This window comes from Eschrichtius robustus, chromosome 3 (genome assembly GCF_028021215.1).
Source record: "Eschrichtius robustus isolate mEscRob2 chromosome 3, mEscRob2.pri, whole genome shotgun sequence".
NCBI classification, from domain to species: Eukaryota; Metazoa; Chordata; class Mammalia; order Artiodactyla; family Eschrichtiidae; genus Eschrichtius; species Eschrichtius robustus.
Genome location: NC_090826.1, coordinates 42810267 through 42828543, shown reverse-complemented (window position 1 = coordinate 42828543; position 18277 = coordinate 42810267). Strand labels below are relative to the sequence as shown.

General features: G+C 38.9%; 1 protein-coding gene across 2 annotated transcripts in view; it reads right to left on the bottom strand.

The window, feature by feature from the left end:
* Positions 1-18277, bottom strand: part of C3H1orf185 (chromosome 3 C1orf185 homolog) — a 240986-nt gene that overhangs the window by 101599 nt on the left and 121110 nt on the right. For both annotated transcript variants that reach the window (XR_011073391.1, XR_011073390.1), the window contains exons 2-3: positions 5079-5181; positions 4319-4368 (exon numbers count right to left, since the gene is read on the bottom strand). The gene's annotated coding sequence lies outside the window, so the exon portion shown is untranslated. The remainder of the gene's footprint in view (positions 1-4318; positions 4369-5078; positions 5182-18277) is intronic.

The window sequence follows — 18277 nt, the reverse complement described above, 5'->3', positions numbered from 1 at the left end:
AAATCTACTAGAGCTAATCAATGAATTTGGTAAAGTTGCAGGATACAAAATCAATGCACAGAAATCATGATGAAAAATCTGAAAGAGAATTAAGGAAACACTCCCATTTACCATCACAAGAAAAAGAATAAAATACCTAGGAATAAACCTACCTAGGGAGACAAAAGACCTGTATGCAGAAAACTATAAGAAACTGCTGTAAAAAATTAAAGATGATACCAACAGATGGAGAGATATGCCATGCTCTTGGATTGGAAGAATCAATATTGTGAAAATGACTCTACTACCCAAAGCAATCTACAGATTCAATTCAATCCCTATCAAATTACCAATGGCATTTTTTATGGAACTGGAACACAAAATCTTAAAATTTGTATGGAGACACAAAAGACCCGGACTAGCCAAAGCAGTCTTGAGGGGAAAAAATGGAGCTGGAGGAATCAGACTCCCTAACTTCAGACTATACTACAAAGCTACAGTAATCAAGACAATATGGTACTGGCACAAAAACAGAAACATAGATCAATGGAACAAGATAGAAAGCCCAGAGGTAAACCCATGTACCTATGGTCAACTAATCTATGACAAAGGAGGTAAGGATATACAATGGAGAAAAGACAGTCTCTTCAATAAGTGTCGCTGGGAAAACTGGACAGCTACATGTAAAAGAATGAAATTAGAACACTCCCTAACACCATACACAAAAATAAACTCAAAATGGATTAGAGACCTAAATGTAAGACTGGACACTATAAAACTCTTAGAGGAAAACAGAGGAAGAACACTCTTTGACATAAATCACAGCAAGATCTTTTTTGACCCACCTCCTAGAGTAATGGAAATAAAAACAAAAATAAACAAATGGGACCTAATGAAACTTCAAAGCTTTTGCACAGCAAAGGAAACCATAAACAAGATGAAAGACAACCCTCAGAATTGGAGAAAATATTTGCAAATGAATCAACGGACAAAGGATTAATCTCCAAAATATATAAACAGTTCATGCAGGTCAATATTAAAAAAAACAAACAACCCAATCCAAAAATGGGCAGAAGACCTAAATAGACACTTCTCCAAAGAAGACATACAAATGGCCAAGAAGCACATGAAAAGTTGCTCAACATCACTAATTATTAGAGAAATGCAAATCAAAACTACAATGAGGTATCACCTCACACCAGTTAGAATGGGCAACATCAGAAAATCTACAACACCAAATGCTGGAGAGGGTGTGGAGAAAAGGGAACCCTCTTGCACTGTTGGTGGGAATGTAAACTGATACACCCACTAAGGGGAACGGTATGGAGGTTCCTTAAAAAACTAAAAATAGAATTACCATATGATCCAGCAATCCCACTACTGGGCATATACCCAGAGAAAACGATAATTGAAAAAGACACATGCATCCCAATGTTCATTGCGGCACTATTTACAATAGCCAGGTCATGGAAGCAACCTAAATGCCCATCAACAGATGAATGGATAAAGAAGTTGTGGTACATATATACAATGGAATATTACTCAGCCATTAAAGGGAACGAAATTGGGTAATTTGTTGAGATGTTGATGGATCTAGACTGTCATACCGAGTGAAGTAAGTCAGAAAGAGAAAAACAAATATCGTATATTAACGCATATATGTGCAACCTAGAAAAATGGTACAGATGAACCGGTTTGCAGGGCAGAAATTGAGACACAGCTGTAGAGAACAAACGTATGGACACCAAGGGGAGAAAGCCGTGGGGGGGTGGGGGTGGGGGTGTGATGAATTGGGCGATTGGGATTGACATGTATACACTGATGTGTATAAAATGGATGACTAATAAGAACCTGCTATATAAAATAAATAAATAAATAAATAAAATCTTAAAAAGATGTGCCTAATTATTATGATACAACATTATTATATTAACATATTCAAAATTTTAAAGTATTTTTTATGATCTAGAGTCTTAACATCACTCTACTTATAATCTCTAATTATTATCTCTAGATTACAGAGAAAGAAATTAAGGCTTAATGAATGTTTCAGACATCGTCAGTGCCCAGCTCATATCCCCCTGTGCCACCCTGGAGGCTACCTGCAGCTTCATATGTCAATTTCCATTAAGGCTATGCCAATGGCTTCCTATCTCAACCATCTGTCTTTCTGCCTGAGGGTTTTCTCTAGCAGCAGGCACATGCTACTCAAAGGAAGGCTGCCTAGGGAAGTACCAGAGAATTAACAATCCCAAGAGTAACCCTCAACCACTGAGGGAAGGGAATTAGTACCCTGATCCTTATCTCAGGGTCTCAGTTGTAGGAGAACCCAACTTAAGATAAAGAAGTTGGTTAAGTTCATACATAGCTAATAAATAGTGAGTGTAAGTCCATCTGACTCTATATAACCTACACTCTACAATATTTATATCCCCTCCTAACTTGTTTTGAACTTTCTTTTTCCTGCTGGACAGGCCCACAATTAAATTTATATGTGGCATAAACTCAGAGAAGAGTGGGGCTATAAAAGTTCAAGAGTAGAATATTAGTTTTGAATACACATTCTTGACAGTGAATAAAATGAACTACATTTTGAAAACCATATTTGATGGATTATAATAATGAAAAATATATTCAAGTAGAATTGGTTGCTTTTTTCATTTTCTATGCTATACAGGCATACCCCATTTTATTGTGCTTCACAGATACTGCACTTTTTTTACAAATTGAAGGTTTGTGGCAACCCTGCATTGTCAGGTGATGGTCAGCACTTTTAAAGCTGTTTTATTTTAATTTAATTTTATTTTATTTTGGCCACACCGCACAGCACGTGGGATCCTAGCCCCCCAACCAGGGATCAGACCTGTGCCCCCTGCCGTGGAAGCACGGATTCTTAACCACTGGACCACCAGGGAAGTCCAGCGTTTTTAGCAATAAAGTATTTTTTAATTAGGTTATGTACATTGTTTTCTTAGACATAATGTTATTGCACACTTAACAGACTACAGCATAGTGTAAACACAGCTTTTATATGCACTGGGAAACCAAAAAATTCACGTCACTCACTTTATTGCCATATTCACTTATGGCACTGGTCTGAAACTGAACCTGCAATATCTCAGAGGTATACCTTCTATCATGTCCTAAGGGTCAGCAAACTTTAATTTCGGAATAAGTCAGTCATAGATATTACTTTATACCCTGAAAGTTTACACTTCATTTCCATTACAGCCCCTGCAAAAGTAAGGTCACACATGAAGGAGAGGTTCTTGACCACCACTTTAATTAGCACGTGGTAGGAAATTAGCTTCTTTCCAGAGAGTGTTTAGATGTAAGGAAGAGGAAAAGAGGGTTATCTCACTATTCCAAAGACCATTCTGGAACGGCCAGAATAGGGCAACTCTTTAAATTTAGAGTTAGCACTTTGCTTATCATTTTAAGAATATTCTCACCTTTCCCTTACAAACATGGCAAGGGGCTCCTCATCACAAACCAGAGGAGTCAACTAAAGCACAGGCTCTTTCAGGAACTCTAGGTCAGAGAGGGGAGTCGACTCCAAAATTCTAAAGCCCAGTGGTTGCCAAAGAAAGGGAGCAAAAGAAAATACGGGCGAAAATGAGTTCCAGGTCGTTAACTCACACCTGCAATAGGAGACTCCACTGAAGACGCCAACCTCCTCAAGAGCTAGAGGTGCAGACGCATTTTTTTCAGAGGGTTTGCAGCTTGCTGGGACGGCAGAAAGGGAGAAGAAGAGAAGATCCTCTAGGACAAGAGAGGAGCAGTAAGACGCACAACTGCAACCGCCGTCGCTTTTGGGGACTGGGCGGTGCCTCTACGGCCGGCGGGAAGGCGGAGCCTCGCAGCCGGAAATAGGAGCCCGACCGGCCGAAAGCCTGGGCCCAGCAGGCAGCGCCACGACAAACCGTGATGGCGAGGAACCTGGGGCTGGTAGTCTGGAAGCTGGAATGGTTGGCTCATTCAGAATGGTTGGCTCAAGTTGGCACCAGCACCTGGGCTGATGTTATCCGAGGGAAGGGGATCAAGCCTTCTAATGTGCTCCCAGACGGCTCCTTCTAGTCCATTTTCGCAGTCCCCGTTCTGGCCTTTGGTTCTTTTGAGGTAACTCGCCCTTGCCGCCTGCCCAACGCCAGTGGTCTGTCAAGCCCTTCCGAGTCCCTGTCCTGGGAGCTTCGCCTTTCCCCGCCACCCCACACCTACCTATCACCGACCCCACCGCCAGCTCCCACCACCCCACCACACACTCACCCCCTCCCATAGCGAGGATGAAGAGCCTTAAGCTGGGTCTTCCCAGAGCACTCAGTATATTTTAGTCACTTACTGTTAGTGTTTAATTCAGGAGCATGTAGTAGATTTTTGTGCATCCAAGTCCTGAAAGAAATTAAAGGTCAAAAGGTTGATTTTGGTTTTTGCCAACTTTGGCATATTAATTTCAGTAATTTTTTTCAACCAGCACCTGGCACTGAACATCAGTCTGTCAAATCCTGTGGAAATGAAGCATGTTTTTTGCTATCTAGGAGCATCCAAGATAGGTAAAAATACTGGATTCAGCATATTAATACTTCTTCATATGTATCGAATTCAATGAGAATTTATTAAATAGCTATTATGTATTAAGCTCTGAGCTAGGTTTTGGTCTTAGGAAGTTGAATCAATCTTTGTCTTAGAGATCTGAGCTCACAGTCTTGGTGAGGGAAAGGGACAGAGCACAAAACAATTATCTTTAAAGGTATAAGATGAATACTGGTAAATGCTACTCACAGTTTCAGAACAAGTGGGAGTACAGGAAACAGAGAATTGAATTATATGTCTAGAGGGAATTGGAAAAAGCTTTGTAGAGGAGGTAACTTGTGAAGTATGCCCTGGAAGAGGAGGGGTTATGTTTCCAAGTGGAGTTCCGGCTTAAGGTTTGAACTTTCTAACAGATCTCACTTGAGGGCTTTGCTCCATTTTCTCTTATTTTCTCTTGCTTTCCACTGCACTTTGCCTTCTACCCACCAGCTCATGTTCTGTTTTCTTGGAAGTAGCCAAGCCAGGTATTTCACTTACAAACGATACTTACCTCTTATTAAAATACTTACTTCTGCATAGACAGTCCTTGTAAAGAAAGAATTTTCTTTCTCTTTATTTTTGTAGAATTTGTTTTAGCCAAGTCAACAAAGCACAGTTCCTGTGGCCCATATCCTAGAACACAAAAATAGTCTCACCATATAGAAACAGATGTTTAAAATGGTATTCATTAAAATGAGATCCCACCTGTAATAGAAAACAGAAAGTGGATGCAAAAGAAATGTAAGCTGGCAGAGCTTGCTCTTGCCCTCCATTCCCTTAGGAATGTATATTTGTGGGTAAAGTATTGCTAATTGGAATATGCTTCTGGCTTTAGTGTCTAGCCGTAGGGGTTATTAGTAATATTGAAAAACAATCAGCATAGCTCATTACAAGAGTAGTAGTCATGAAAAAAAAAAAAAAAACTTACCTCTAGGGTGGATGCCTTCTTACCAATGAACAAAGTTATCTTGGGCAGAAAATTAATGACTATCCTATATTAGTAACAGAAATGAACATTTACTGGTTACCTTCTGTGTCAGGTGCTTTACATTTTTACAAGGACCATATGAAAGAGATATTATCCTCACTTTGTAGATGCGGAAATAGAGAGTGAACAATATAGTAAATAACTTGCCCAAAGTTACAAATACATGAGAATCCAAGACTCTCAGATTCCTAAGCCAATGTACTGTTTCCACTATTTCACACTGTCTTTACAGCAATGGAGACACATAGAGGTTAAAAACCCTACCCTACCAAGTAGAGTATCTGGGATATAAATCCAGGACTGTCTGATTCCAAAGCCTATGCCTGTGTACTTCTATATATTTTTGGCCTTTGCTTCCAAGTTCATTTAGCCCCATTTATGGCATGGAGGAAAAGAAGAGAACATCTAGTGAAATAGGCAGTGTTCTAAGTTATAACTAACAAGCCCAGGCTGGCATTTAGTAACTGTAAACAGTTAGAAAAACATTATATATACTGGTGAAAATAAATGAACCATTTTTAATATATATAAAATGTAGATTTACTTCTTTACTACTTCTTTCATTCATATTTTTTCATGTTCTTTCATTCATTAATCCAATAAATTTCATTGATATCTTACTTCGTGTGAGACATAGGCTCAATCAGACGAAAGTCCCTATCTTCATGGAGTTTACATTCTGGTTGGAGATGCAGGCAATAAACAAGATAAATATAAATCAGGAAAGTATGTTGCATGTTAGATGTTCAATGTTAAATAAAAAAGTGAAGTAGTGAATGGAGATAGGATGTATGTGGTAGGGTTTGTTTCATTTTTAGGTAGGGTGGCCAAGGAGGACCTTACCTGAAGGAGATAAGGGAAAGAGTCAAGCCGGTATCTGTGGGAAGTGCGTTCCAAGAGATGGACTATCAAGTGCAGTGGCCCTGAGCCCAGTGTGGCAGGAACAGAGTATGGGAGAGGTAGATGGTAAGATGAGGTTGGAGTGATAAAGAGAAGGGGTTCAGATCATGAAGTGCCTTGTGGGTCATAATGAGGACTTTGACTTTTATTCTGAGATAAAACTGTTAAAGGATATTGAACTGATGAGTAACCTGATTTGCCTCATTTTGTTGTCATTTTAAAATACACATGACATGGGGCTTCCCTGGTGGTGCAGTGGTTGAGAGTCTGCCTGCCAGTGCAGGGGACACGGGTTCGTGCCCTGGTCTGGGAAGATCCCACATGCCGCAGAGCGACTGGGCCCGTGAGCCGCAATTACTGAGCCTGCGCGTCTGGAGCCTGTGCTCCGCAACAAGAGAGGCCGCGATAGTGAGAGGCCCGCGCACTGCGATGAAGAGTGGCCCCCGCTTGCCACAACTAGAGAAAGCCCTCGCACAGAAACGAAGACCCAACACAGCCATAAATAAATAAAAATAAAAATTATTAAAATACACATGACATAAAATTGACCATCTTACCGGTTTTTAAGTGCGCAGTTCAGTAGTATTAAATACATTAACATTGTTGTGCAGCTATCACCATCATCCATCCCCATAACTCTTTTCATCTTGTAAAACTGACACTTTATACCTATTAAACAATAACTTCCCATTCTCTCCCCTTAGGCCCTGCCAACCACTATTACACTTTCTTTCTTTATGATTTTGACTAAGTACCTCATATAAGTGGAATCATATAGTATTTTTTGTGTGTGACTGGCTTATTTCATTTGGCGTAATGTCTCCAAGGTTTAACCTTGTTGTAATATATGGTAGAATTTCCTTCCTTTTTAAGGTTGAAAAATATTCCATTGTATGTATATACCACATTTCTTTATCCAGTCATATGTTAGACTCCAGTCATATGATAGACATTTAGTTTGCTTCTGGATCTTAGCTACTGAGAATAATGATGCCATGAACATTGGTGTACAAATATCTCTTTGAGATCCTTCTTTCATTTCCTTTGGATATATACCCAGAAGGGGAATTGCTGAATCATATGGTAATTCTATTTTTAACTTTTTGAGGACCCTTCATACCGTTTTCCACAGTGGCTGTGCCATTTTGTATTCCCACCAACAGTGCACAAGGGTACCAATTTCTCCACATCCTCGCCAACACTTGTTTTCTGGTGGATTTTTGTTTGTTTGTTTGTTTTTAATTAGCCATCCTACTGGTGTGAGGTAGTATCTCACTGTAGTTTTGATTTGCATTTCCCTAATGGTCAGTGATGTTGAGATCTTTTCATATACATTTTGGTCATTCATATATCTTCTTTGCAGAAATGTTGATATTCAAGTCTTTTGCCCATTTTTGAACTGAATTGTTTGTTTTTTTGTTGTTGAGTTTAAGGAGTTCTCTAATCTGGATATAAATCCTTTATCACAGGGGTCCCCAACCCCCTGTTAGGAACCGGGCCACACAGCAGGAGGTGAGTGGCGGGTGAGCGAGTGAAGCTTCATCTGCTGCTCCCCATCGCTCCCCATCGCTCACTCGCATTACCACCTGAACCATCCCTACCGCCCCCCGACCCACACCGGTCCATGGAAAAATTGTCTTCCATGAAACCGGTCCCTGGTGCCAAAAAGGTTGGGGACTGCTGGTTTATCAGACAGATGATTTGCAAATATTTTCTCCCATTTTGTGGGTTGTTTTTTACTCCCTGGATAGTGTCTTTTGATGTACAAAAAGGATTTGATGTGCAAAAAGATTGGTATTAGTTCTTCTTTAAATGTTTGGTGGAATTCACTAGTGGAGCCATCAAGTCCAGGGCTTTTCTTTGTTGGGAGATTTTTGATTATGGTTTCTATCTCCTTACTAGTTATAGGTCTGTTCAGATTTTCTATTTCTTTGTGTTTTAGTCTTGGTAGGTTTTGTGTTTCTAGAAATTCATCCACTTCCTCTAGGTTATCCAAATTTTTGCCATACAATTTTTTATAGTACTCTCATAATATTTTTATTTCTGCAGAATCTGTAATAATGTCCCACTTCTATTTCTGATTTTAGCAATTTGAGTCTTCTCTCTTTTTTCTTAGTTCATCTACCTAAAGGTTTGTCAATTTTGTTGATCTTTTTGAAGAATTAACCTTTGGTTTTGTTGATTTCTCTATTGTTTTTATATTCTCTATTTTGTTTATCTCTGCTCTCATCTTTATTATTTCCTTCCTTCAGCTAGCTTTTGGGTTTTTTGTTCCTTATCTAGTTCCTTAAGCTTTAAAGTTAGGTTGTTGATTTCAGATCTTTCTTGCTTTTTAATGTAAGTATTTATAACTATAAATTTCCTGCTTAGCACTGCTTTCTCTGCATCCCATAAGTTTTGGTATGTTGTGGTTTTGTTTTCATTTGTCTCTAAGAATTTTCAAATTCCTTTGTGATTTCTTCTTTGATCCATTGGTTGTTTAAAACTGTGTTGTTTGATTTCCACAGTTTTGTGAATTTTTCAGTTTTCGTTATGTTATTGATTTTTATTTCATGCTTTTGGACAGAGAAGATGCTTTGTATGATGTCTATCTTTTAAAATCTATTGAGACTCATTTTGTGGCTTTAACATATAGTCAATGCTGGAAAATGTTCTATGTGCACTTGAGAAGATTGAGTATGCTGTTGTTGATGTATGGACTGTTCTATATACATCTGTTAGATCTAGTTGAGTTATTGTGTTGGTTATGTCCTCTGTTTCCTTATTTATATTCTGTCTGGTTGTTCTACCCATTTTTGTGAGAGAGGTATTGAAGTCTCCAACTATCATTGTACACATGCATATTTCTCCCTTCAGTTCTGTCAGTTTTTGCCTCATATATTTTGATGGTCTGTCATTAGGTGCATAAATGTTTATACTTGTTATATTTTCTTGCTGTTTTGAACCTTTTATTAATACATAATTTCCTTTTTGTCTCATAAACTTTTTTTTTTTCATAAACATTTTTGATTTGAAGTCTATTTTGTCTGTTATTAGTATAGCCACTCCTGCTCTCTTTTAGTTAATATTTGCATGGAATATATTCTTCCCTACTTTCACTTTCAACCTGTTTGTGTCTTTGGATCTGGAGTCTCTTTTAAACAGCATATAGTTGTGTCATGTATTTTTAATCCATTCTACCATCCTCTGTCTTTTGATTGGAGAGTTTAATCCATTTACATTTAAATTAATTACTAATAAGGAGGGATTTACTTCTGTCTCTGGGCTATTTGCTTTCTATATGCCCTATAGTTTTTATCTCCCACATTTTCTGCATTCCTGTCTTTTTAGTGTTTAGTTGATTTTTGTAGTGAAATGGTAAAATTACTTCTTAATTTCCTTTTGGATGTATTCCATAGCTATTTTCTTTGTTGATATTGTGGCGATCACATTTAACATCCTAATGTTATAAACTTCTAATTTGAATTTATAGCAGCTTAACTTCAGTAACATACAAAAACTCTGCTTTCTTACATCTTCATCCCCACTCCTTTTGGTTGTTAATGTCACAAAATTCCATCTCTATACATTGTGTGCCCCAAAACATAAACTAATAATTCTTTTAAATACATTAGTCTCCTAAGTTATGTAGATAGCAAAATGTAGAGATACAAACCAAAGTTACAGTAATACTAGCTTTTACACTAATTGTTTTTTTATCTTTCAAGGTATTTGTTTCTTAAATTATGTAGAAAACAAAAAGTGCAGTTACAGACCATTGTTACAATAATACTAGCTTAAATTGCCCATATATTTGTTTTTATTGATATCTTTATTTCTCCTCACAGCTTCAAGTTACTGTCTAGTGTCCTTTCATTGCACCTTGCAGGATTCCCTGAGCATTTCTTGCTGGCAAGTCTAGTGATCCTGAACTAGCTCAGCTTTGGTTAATCTGGAAATGTCTTGATTTCTACTTCACTTTTCTTTCTTATTTTATTCTTTTTTTTTAAAATTTCTTGGCTATGCCACACAGAATGTGGGATCTTAGTTCCCCAACCAGGGATCGAACCCATGCCCCCTGCATTGGAAGTGCGGAGTCCTAACCACTGGACTGCCAAGGAAGTCCCTCTACTTCACTTTTAAAGGACAGTTTTGACAGCTGTAGGATTCTTCATTGACTTTTTTTTTTTTCTTTTAGTGCTTTGAATATACTGGCTCACTGCCTCTGGTCTCCAAAGTTTCTGATGAGAAATATTCTTGTTATCTTATTGAGTCTTCCTTGTATGTGATAATTTGCTTATGATTTGCTGCTTTGAAGATTCACTCTATCTTTTGAAAGTTTGATTATGATGTGTCTTGATGTGGGTCTCTTTGAGTTCATCTTACTGGGGTTCATTGAGCTTCTTGGCTGTTTATATTCATGTCTTTCCTGAAATTTGGATTTCAGCCATTATTTCTTCAAATATTCTCTCTGCCATTTTCTATCCCTCTTCTCCTTTTAGGACTCTCATGACGGGTGTGTTGGTTTGCTTGTTGATGTCTCACAGGTCCCTTAGGCTCTGTTTACTGTTCTTCAGTTTTCTTTCTTTCTGTTCCTCAAACTTGGTAATTTCTATTGTCCTATCTTCAAGTTCACTGACTTTTTTTCTTTCTGCTTGCTCAATCAAATCTGCCTTTGAATCTCTCTAATGAATGCTTCATTTTAGTTATTGTGCTTTTCAGCCTCAGAATTTATTTATTTATTTTAGCTTCTTTTTAGGTTTTATTTTTTTTAAATTTTTTCCATTGCTTTTATTTATTTATTTTTTTTATTGCAGTATAATTGCTTTACAATATTGTGTTAGTTTCTGCTGCACAGTGAAGTGAATCAGCCATATGCATACAAACATCCCCTCCCTCTTGGAACTCCCTCCACCTTCATCCCACCCAACTAGGCCATCACAGAACACCGGGCTGTGCTCCTAGTGCTATACAGCAGGTTCCCACTAGTTATCTGTTTTACACATGGTAGTGTATTTATGTCAAACCTAATTTCCCAATTCATCCCACCCTTCCCTGACCACCTGTGTCCACACGTCCATTCTCTACATCTGCCTTTCTATTCCTGCCTTGCAAATAGGTTAATCTGTACCATCTTTCTAGATTCCACATATATACATTCATATACAATATTTGTTTTTCTCTTTCTGACCCACTTCACTCTGTATTACAGACTATAGGTCCATCCACGTCTCTACAAATGACCCATATCATTTCTTTTTATGGCTGAGTAATATTCCATTATATATATGTACCACATCTTCTTTATCCATTCATCTGTCGATGGACATTTAGGTGGTTTCCATATCCTGGCTATTGTAAATAGTGCTGCAATGAACATGGGGGTACATGTGTCCTTTTGAATTATGGTTTTCTCAGGGTATATGCCCAGTAATGGGATTGCTGGGTCATATGGTAGTTCTATTTTTAGTTTTTTAAGGAACCTCCATACTCTTCTCCATAGTGGCTGTATCAGTTTACATTCCCACCAGCAGTGCAAGAGGGTTCCCTTTTCTCCACACCCTCTCCAGCATTTATTGCTTGTAGATTTTCTGATGATGGTCATTCTGACCAGTGTGAGGTGATACCTCATTGTAGTTTTGATTTGCATTTCTCTAATAATTAGTGATGTTGAGCATCTTTTCATGCATTTGTTGGCCATCGGTATGACTTCTTTGGAGAAATGTCTATTTAGGACTTCCACCCATTTTTTGATCGAGTTGTTCGGGTTTTTTTGATATTGAGCTGTATGGGCTGTTTGTATATTTTGGAGATTAATCCTATGTCTGCTGCTTCATTAGCAAATATTTTCTCCCATTCTGTGGGTATCTTTTTGTCTTATTTATGGTTTCCTTTGCTGTGCAAGAGCTTTTAAGTTTAATTAGGTCCTATTCGTTTATTTTTGTTTTTATTTTCATTACTCTAGGAGGTGGGTCATAAAAGATCTTGCTGTGATTTATGTCAAAGAGCGTTTTTCCTATGTTTCCTCTAAGAGTTTTATACAGTCTGGTTGGTCTTACATTTAGGTCTCGAATCCATTTTGAGTTTATTTTTGTGTATGGTGTTAGGGAGTGTTCTAATTTCATTCTTTTACATGTAGTTGTCCAGTTTTCCCAGCACCATTTTTTGAAGAGGCTGTCTTTCCTCCATTGTATATTCTTGCCTCCTTTGTCATAGATTAGGTGACCATAGGTGTGTGGGTTTATCTCTGGGCTTTCTATCCTGTACCATTGATCTATATTTCTGTTTTTGTGCCAGTACCACACTGTCTTGATTACGGTAGCTTTGTAGTATAGTCTGAAATCGGGGAGCCAGATTCCTCCAGCTCCATTGTTCTTTCTCAAGATTGTTTTGACTATTTGGGGTCTTTTGTGTTTCCATACGAATTGTATAATATTTTTGTCCTAATTCTGTGAAAGATGCCATTGGTAATTTGATAGAGATTGCATTGAACCTGTAGCTTTGGGTAGTATAGTCATTTTCACAATATTGATTCTTCCAATCCGGGAGCATGGTATATCTCTTCATCTGTCTGTGTCATCTTTGATTTCTTTCATCAGTGTTTTATCGTTTTTCTGTACAGGTCTTTTGCCTCCTTAGGTAGGTTTATACCTAGCTATTTGATTCTTTTTGTTATGATGGTAAATGGGATTGTTTTTAAAATTCTCTTTGTGATCTTTCATTGTTAGTGTATAGGAATGCAAGAGAATTCTGAGCATTAATTTTGTATCCTGGAACCTTACCAAATTCATTGATTAGTTCTAGTAGTTTTCTGGTGGCATCTTTAGGATTTTCTATGTATAGTATCATGTCATCTGCAAACAGTGACAGTTTTACTTCTTCTTTTCCAATTTGTAGTCATTTTAGTTCTTTTTCTTCTCTGATTGCCATGACTAAGACTTCCTATACTGTGCTGAGTAATAGTGGTGAGAGTGGGCATCCTTGTCTTGTTCCTGATCTTAGAAGAAATGCTTTCGGTTTTTCACTATTGAGAATGATGTTTGCTGTGGGTTTGTCAGATACGGCCTTTATTATGTTGAGGTAGGTTCCCTCTATGCCCATTTTCTGGAGAGTTTTTATCATAAATGGGTGTTGAATATTGTCAAAAGCTTTTTCTGCATCTATTGAGATGATCATATGGTTTTTATTCTTTAATTTGTTAATATGGTGTATCACATTGATTGTTTTGCATATATTGAAGAATCCTTGTATCACTGGGATAAATCCCGCTTGATCATGGGGTATAATCCTTTTAATGTGTTGTTGGATTCTGTTTGCTAGTATTTTGTTGAGGATTTTTGCATCTATGTTCATCAATGATATTGGGCTATAATTTTCTTTTCTTGTGATATCTTTGTCTGGTTTTGGTATCAGGGTGATGGTGGCCTCATAGAATGAGTTTAGGAGTGTTCCTCCCTCTGCACTTTTTTGGAAGAGTTTGAGAAAGATATGTGTTAGCTCTTCTCTAAATGTTTGAAGAATTTGCCTGTGAAGCCATCTGGTCCTGGGCTTTTGTTTGTTGGAAGATTTTAAATTACAGTTTCAATTTCACTGCTTGTGATTGGTCTGTTTATATTTTCTAATTCTTCCTGGTTCAGTCTTGGAAAGTTGTACCTTTCCAAGAATTTGTTCATTTCTTCCAGGTTGTCCATTTTATTGGCATAGAGTTGCTTGTAGTAGTCTCTTACGATCTTTTGTATTTCTGCAGTGTCAGTTGTAATATACTTTTTCATTTCTAATTTTATTGATATACATCTTCTCCCTCTTTTTCTTGATGAGTCTGTCTAAAGGTTTATCAATTTTGTTTATCTTCTCAAAGAACCAGCTTTTAGTTTTATTGATCTTTACTATTGTTTTGTTTCTATTTCATTTATTTCTGCTCTGATCTTTATGATTTCTTTCCTTCTACTAACTTTGGGTTTTCTTTGTTCTTCTTTTTCTCGTTTCTTTAGGTGTAAGGTTAGATTGTTTATTTGAGATTTTTCTTGTTCCTTATAGTGAGCTTGAATTGCTATAAACCTCCTTCTTAGAACTGCTTTTGCTGCATTCCATAGGTTTTGGATCGTCGTGTTTTTGTTGTCGTTTGTTTCTAGGTATGTTTTTATTTCTTCTTTGAGTTATTCTGTGATCTCTTGGGTATTTAGCAGAGCACTGTTTAGCCTCCACGTGTTTGTGTTTTTTACAGTTTTTTTTTCCTGTAATTGATTTCTAATTTCATAGCGTTCTGGTTGGAAAGGATGGCTGATATGATTTCAGTATTCTTAAATTTTCCAAGGCTTGATTTGTGACCCAAAGTAGAGTACGTTCCATGTGCACTTGAGAAGAAAGTGTATTCTTCTGCTTTTGGGTAGGATGTCCTATAAATATCAATTAAGTCTGTCTGGTCTACTGTGTCATTTAAAGCTTGTGTTTCCTTATTTATTTTCTGTCTGGATGATCTGTCTTTTAGTGTAAATGGGGTGTTAAAGTCCCCCACTATTATTGTGTTACTGTCGATTTCCCTTTTATGGCGGTTAGAATTTGCCTTATGTATTGAGGTGCTCCTATGTTGGGTGCATAAATATTTATAATTGTTATGTTTTCTTCTTGGATTGATCCCTTGATCATTATGTAGTGTCCTTCCTTATCTCTTGTAACAGTCTTTATTTTAAAGTCTATTTTATCTGATATGATTATTGCTACTCCAGCTTTCTTGTGATTTCTATTTGCATGGAATATCTTTTTCCATCCCCTCACTTACAGTCTGTATGTATCCCTAGGTCTGAAGGGGGTCTCTTATAGGCCGCATATATATGGGTCTTGTTTTTGTATCCATTCAGCCAGTTTGTGTCTTTTGGTTGGAACATTTAATCCATTTACACTCAAGGTGATTATTGATGTGTATGCTCCTATTACCATTTTATTAATTGTTTTGGGTTTGTTTTTGTGGGTCTTTTTCTCATCTTGTGTTTCCTGCCTAGAGAAGTTCCTTTAGCATTTGTTGTAAAGCTAGTTTGGTGGTGCTGAATTCTCTTAGCTTTTGCTTGTCTGTAAAGCTTTTGATTTCTCCATCAAATCTGAATGAGATCCTTGTTGGGTAGAGTAATCCTGGTTGTAGGCTCTTCCCTTTCATCACTTTAAATATATCCTGCCACTCCCTTCTGACCTGCAGAGTTTCTGCTGAAAAATCAGCTGATAACCTTATGGGGATTCCCTTGTATGTTATTTGTTGATTTTCCCTTGCTGCTTTTAATATTTTTTCTTTGAATTTAATTTTTGGTAGTTTGATTAATATGTGTCTTGGTGTGTTTCTCCTGGGGTTTATCCTGTACAGGACTCTCTGTGCTTCCTGGACTTGGGTGGCTATTTACTTTCCCATGTTAGGGAATTTGTCAACTTCAAATATTTTCTCATACCCTTTCTCTTTCTCTTCTTCTTCTGGGACCCCTATCATTCAAATGTTGTTGTGTTTAGTGTTGTCCCAGAGGTCTCTGAGACTGTCCTCAATTCTTTTCATTCCTTTTTCTTTATTCTGCTCTCCAGCATTTATTTCCACCATTTTATCTTCCAGCTCACTTATTCGTTCTTCTGCCTCAGTTATTCTGCTACTGATTCCTTCTAGAGTATTTTTAATTTCAGTTATTTTGTTGTTTATCACTGTTTGTTTGCTCTTTAGTTCTTCTAGGTCCTTGTTAAATGTCTTTTGTATTTTCTCCATTCTGTATCTGAGATTTTGCATCATCTTTACTATCATTACTCTGAATTCTTTTTCAGGTAGTTTGCCTATTTCCTCTTCATTTATTTGGTCTTGTAGGTTTTTACCTTGCTCCTTTGTCTGTAACATATTTTTTTGTCATCTCATTTTTTTATGGGTGGGGCTGTATTCCTGTCTTACTGGGTTTTTGGCCTGAGGCATCCACCACTGGAGTTTGCAGGCCGTTGGGTAGAGCCGGGTCTTGGTGCAGAGATGAGGACCCCCGGAAGACTCACTCTGATTAATATTACCTGCAGTCTGAGTTTCTCTGTTAGTCCACAATTTGGACTCGGCACTCCCACCACAGGAGCTCAGGCCCAACCCCCGGCCTGGAAACCAAGATCCTGCAAGCCACACAGCATGGCAAAAGAAAAGGAAAAAAAGGAGCAGTACAATAACAAAGAACAAAAAATAAAATAAAATTAGAAAGATTAAAAAATGTTAGAAAAAATAAAACTATAATTAAAACAACTACAAGGTAAAACAGAACCACAACAGAAAAAGAAAAAAAAAAAAGAAAAAAAGAACAAGCCAAAAGGAGCAGAACAATAACAAGGTATAAAGAATAAAATAAAATCAGAAAAATAAAGGATTTATTAGAAAAAAATAAAAATATAAATGAATCAGCAACAACAAGGTAAAACAGAACCACACCCTAAAAGAAGAAGAAAAAAAAACAAAGAGGAAAAAAGAAAAAAAAAAAGGCTGGAAAAGGCCTTGGCTGTGGGGGCGGAGCCTTAGTGGGGGGTAGAACGTAGGCAGGGGCGGGGTTTAGGGTGGGGTGGGGCCTAGGCTTAGGACCTGCGTGGTAGGAGGGTGGTGGGGGAGGCAGCACAGCCTTAGAGGAGCCTTGGAGCGTGGAGTTGTGGAGTTTGGAGGTAAGGCCCTAGGTGAGGGTGTGTGGGTGGGGTTTAGGCCCAGCACAGTTGAAGGAGTCTCAAAGGGGGTCTCGGAGTGCCGCATGTAGAGGTAGGGCCCTGAGTGGGCATGTAGAAGCGGGGCTTAGGCTCTGCGCTGCTGGAGGTAGCCTCCGCAGGCTGGGGATTGGGCCCAGGAGCCCAACAGGCTCCCCGGTGCCCAAGTGGACAGGGAAAGCACTGGCCGTGCTCCCTTCCATTCCTCCACTCCCCTGAGTGTCTCCCCCATCGCTGCTGAACCCTTAACTGTGGACGGGCCCCACCAGGTGTGAGAACTCCTCCGTTCCCCCAGCCACCCCTCAAGGGTGCTGGTTGGTCCCATCACTCCTGCCTTTACTTTTGCTCCCCCTGCCCTCACTCCCACTCCCTCAGGACCCACGCAGCTGGAGGGGGCCTCAGTGGGCAGAGGATCAAGCCCGGATCTCAGTAGTCTCCCCGGGGCCCAAGTGGGCAAGGGAAATGCTGGCCATGCTCCCTTCTGATCCTCTGCCCTCCCAGTGGCCCCCCCTTTCCCCCTCTGGGTGTGGGATCCCTTCCCCTCCCCCAACCACCCCTCAGGGGCGCTGATCACATCTGGCCTCCACTTCTCCCCACTCTCTACCCACCACATCCTACTCGGTTGCTGGGGATTCCTCCTGTCCCCTTAGGTGTCCATGGTCCCCACCAGTGCCTGGTAGGTGCCCTAGTTGTGCGGAGACATGAACTCCGCATCCTCCTCGTCTACCATCTTGACCTCTATCTCTTTATTGATATTTCCTTTTATTAAAAATAATTTTATTTTATTTATTTTTCACTGTGTTGGATCTTCGTTGCTGTTCACGGGCTTTCTCTAGTTGCGGTGAGTGGGGGCTACTCTTCGTTGCACTGCACGGGCTTCTCATTGCGGGGCTTCTTGTTGCAGAGCACAGGCTCTAGGCTCAGGGGCTTCAGTAGTTGTGGCATGCGGGCTCAGTAGTTTTAGCTTGCAGGCTCAGTCGTTATGGCTCGTGGGTTCTAGAGCACAGGCTCAGTAGTTGTGGCGCACGGGTTCAGTTGCTCCACGGCATGTAGGATCTTCCCAGACCAGGGATTGAACCTGTGTCCCCTGCATTGGCAGGCAGATTCTTAACCACTGTGCCACTAGGGAAGTCCTGATATTTCCATTTTTATCACATGTTGTTTTCTTGACTTTCC